Source organism: Artibeus jamaicensis, unplaced genomic scaffold (genome assembly GCF_021234435.1).
Source record: "Artibeus jamaicensis isolate MK-2021 breed Jamaican fruit bat unplaced genomic scaffold, CSHL_Jam_final contig_233, whole genome shotgun sequence".
NCBI classification, from domain to species: domain Eukaryota; kingdom Metazoa; phylum Chordata; class Mammalia; order Chiroptera; family Phyllostomidae; genus Artibeus; species Artibeus jamaicensis.
Window position 1 is genome coordinate 34,376,539 of NW_026521486.1, and position 4,315 is coordinate 34,380,853.

Here is a 4,315-nt window from a genome sequence, read left to right on the forward strand (position 1 = left end):
TGTGGAGAAGTGGGCGGACCCAATGAGGGCACAAAGTGGTGGACTCACCGAGGGCTGACCACGGTCACACATTTGTGCGCAGATAAACCGGTGAAGGAGGGAGCGGTGAGACAGACCCTGGGGGCCCCAGTATCAGAAAGCAGCAGAGGGGACCGCCATAGTCCCTCTCTGACCCGCCTCCACCTACAGCGTCACAAACCAGCGACCTGGATGGCCCCACTCTGGTGAACAACTAAGGCTCCGCTCCTCATACCTAACAAGCACAAACAGATCAAAACATGGCTCAAGAAGAACTTAGAGCCCCAGAGCCAATAAATCTAAGTGATGAAGAAAGAGCCAAACTTTCAGATGCATGTTCAAAACACTGGTGATCAGGATGCTCACAGAACTGGTTGATTTTAGTCACAAACTAGAGGAACATATGAAGGCTAAACTAATTGAAATGAAGGGAAATGCACAGGAAACCAATAGTAATGGAAAGGAAACTGGGACTCAAATCAAAGGAGTGGACCAGAAAGAGGAAAAAAATGACCAAACAGAAAAGAATGAAGAAGCAAGAATTCAAAAAAATGAGGACAGGCTTAGGAACCTCCAGGACATCTTTAAACGCTCCAACATCCAAATTATAGGGGTACCAGAAGGGGAAGAGGAACATCCATGAGTGAAAAATTTATCTGAACAAATAATAAAGGAGAAATTCCCCAATCTGGCAAAGGAAATAGACTTCCAGGAAGTCCAGGAAGCTCAGAGAGTCCCAAAGAAGTTGGACCCAAGAAGAAACACACCAAGGTACATCATCATTACATTAGCCAAGATTAAAATGAAGGAGAGAATCCTAGAAGCAGCAAGAGATAAGGGGACAGTCACCTACAAAGGAGTTCCCATCAGACTGTCAGCAGATTTCTCAAAAGAGACCTTACAGGCAAGAAGGGGCTGAAAAGAAGTATTCCAAGTCATGAAATCCAAAGACCTACAACCAAGATTGCTCCACCCAGCAAAGCTTTCATTTAGAATGGAAGGGCCAATAAGGTGCTTCGCAGATAAGGTCAAGTTCAAGGAGTTCATCATCACCAAGCCCTTAGTATATGAAATGTTAAAGGGACTTACCTAAGAAAAAGAAGATAAAAAAGATGAACAGTGAAAGGACAGCAAACTCACAGTTATTAACAACCACACCTAAAACAAAAGCAAACTAAGAGGATAGCTAGATCAGGAGCAGAACCACAGAAATGAAGATCACATGGAGGGTTAGCAACAGGGGAGTGGGAGAAGCAGAAGGGGGGAGAAGGTACAGAAAATAAGTAGCATAGATGGTAGGTAGAAAATAGATAGGGGGAGGGCAAGAATAGTAGGGGAAATATAGAATCTAAAGAAATTGAGACACGTGGTCATAAACTAAAAGGGGGGGAATGGTGGGGGAGGGAGTATGCAGGGTGGAGGGGAATGAAGGGGGGAATAGAACAACTGTAATGGCATAATCAATAAAATATATATAAAAAATAAAATAAAAATAAAAATTACTTTTGGAAGTGTTTTAGGTTTACAGAAAATTTGCAGGTAGCATAGTGTTTTTCATATGTCCTATACTCAGTTCCCCTATTATTAATATTTTGCATTAGTACGGTACATTTGCCACAATTAGTGAAGTAATGCTGATACATTGCTATTCATTAGGGTCTATAGTTTGTATTCAATTTCCCTTTGTTTTTACCTAATGTCCTGTTCTAGGACATTACCTAATGTCCTGTTTTACCTAATTTTCTGTTCTAGGATCTTATCCAGGCCCCCACATTATGTTCAGTTACCGTGTCTGTCTACATCTCACTGGCTGCAGCACTTTCTCAGACTTTGTGGGTTTTTTTGATGGGAAGCACTGAGTAATGATATACTTCATCTTTGCTGGAAGGCTAAGTGATTTTCCTGATGCCACTGAGCAAGTGAGTGGTGAGGCTGGGGACAGAGTATAGGTCTCGGCACTATGGATTCAGTGTCCTTTCCATCCATCCCTGACGTCACCCTGGTTTTTGTGCTCTTTGGGATTGAGTCAAAAGACACAATTCCATCATTTATTTGGCAGTCTGGAAAGATACAGGATTTGACTATTTAAGAGGTAGGCAAATTTGCTAAATTAGCAAATTTAGCTAATTTAGCTAAAGATTCAGCTAATCTCTAAAGATTCAGCTAATCTCTAAAGATTTAGCTAATTTAGCTTCTCTCTGTGAAGCAAAGCAGATTATTCTCTCTGCTTTGCTTCACAGAGAAAAGAGGTGATCTCTACCCGCTGGTAAGAGGAAAGTTTCTGTTCTGGCAGGGGTCACTCCATGCTCTTTGCTGATTTGGTCACCTAGGATGAGCAGCCAGTGAAGCACTGATTTATTTGTTTTTAACCCTAAGAAAAAAAAAATGGTGACTGGAGTAAAAGAACTGTGTATCTGACCTTTACAAAGTAAAGGCATTCCAGATGTTGTCTTAGCCTTCACACTATTTCCGCCTCTTTCTCTGCCAGGTCCTGTACCACAGAAGCTTTGAGACTGTGATATGCATCTCCCATTGTCCTTTTGCAGCAGTTTTGCATTCAATTTATGTAAAGGTAATGAGATGCATTCATGTAGAAGGAATGTTCTTTAGGCACCAGTGGCAGGTGTGTAAACTTCAGCATTTGTGGGTATATGCAGTTGCCTGCTAGGCTCCCTACCAGGTACCCTTCTCGAAGCTGCAGGGCAGCTGTGACTTGTCAGTGTCGTTTGCAGCTTCCAGACCACTGGGCAGCTGTAGGAGCTTCCTGATTCTTTGGGCCTCACCCCTGCAATTTTTGTCCCTAAGTTCTTCCAAAGGTTTTGAAAGTATCTGCTTCCAAATGTACTAATCTTGTTCTGTCTGAAATACATCAAGTAGTTTTTGATTTTCTAATTGAACTTTGGTTTAAAAGTTGTAATCAAAGTCTGAAGTTCCAATGATTGGGTCTATTTATATGTCTAATAGTAAAAAAAAAAAAAAAAAAAGGAAAGGCCAAAGTAAATTGTAAAGCAAACAAAAGAAACACGTATTTTTATTTAAAAATAAAAAGTACCAAAAAGTCATATAGTCAACATTTTGTTTGTCTTTTCTTAAACCTTAAAGGTAAAGCTGAATCTGCTGTAATCTGCATGCTCCCTGCATATCACTTCCCAATCCCTTCTCTACTTCCCAGAGCAATCACTATATTGACTTGGTTTATATACTTCCAATCCATATTTTATGTATAACATAAATAATTGTTATATAGAGACTTCCAGCCCAGATGGAGGACTAGGTAGACACACCATGCCTCTCTGCACAACCAAAAGAAGGACAACAAATTTAAAAACTAAAAACAACCAAAACTGACAAAATAGAACTGTATGAAAGTCTGACAACCAAGGAATTGAAGGAGAAACACTCACTGAGACCGGTAGGAGGGGCGGAGATGGGCAGAGAGGACTCATGGCAAAGTGGTGGCTGGAGGACCAGGGAGGTGGCAGCTGGTGGACTAGGCAAGGCAGCAGCTTGTGGACCCAGTGGTCCCACATTCACATGCAGATAAACCAGGAGGAACAACTGGGGAGCGAGGCAAACCACACAACCCAGGGCCCCAACTGGGAAATAAAGCCTCAAAGGCTCTAACTAAAAACACCTGTAAGAGTTAAGACAGCAGTGGGAGAAACTCCAAGCTTCGCAGGAGAGTTTGTTGGAGAGACCCACAGGGTCCTAGAATGTACACAAACCCACCCACATGGGAACCAGCAGCAGAAGGGCCCAATTTGCTTGTGGGAAGTGTTGGAAGTGACTGAGAACTGACAGAGGGCCGAGCACTGTTCCCTTCTGGACCCCTCCCCCACAAACAGCATCACAACACAGCAGTGTGGGTGGCCCCACCCTAGTGAAAACCTAAGGCTCTGCCCCTTACTACATAACAGGTGTGCCAAGACAGAAAAAAATGTCTTAAATGAAAGAACAGATCAGAGCTCCAGAAAAAATACAACTAAGTGACAAAGAGATAGCCAATCTATCAGATACACAGTTCAAAACACTGGTAATCAGGACGCTCACAGAATTGGTTGAATATGGTCACAAATTAGATGAAAAAAATGAAGGCTATTAAAGTGAAATAAAGGAAGATGTACAGGGAACCAACAGTGAAGGGAAGGAAATGGGGGCTCAACTCAACAGTTTGAACCAGAAAGAAGAAAGAAACATTCAATTGGAACAGAATGAAGAAACAACATTCGAAAAAATGACGGGAGACTTAGGAACCTCTAGGACAACTTTAAATGTTCCAACTTCCGAATCATAGGGG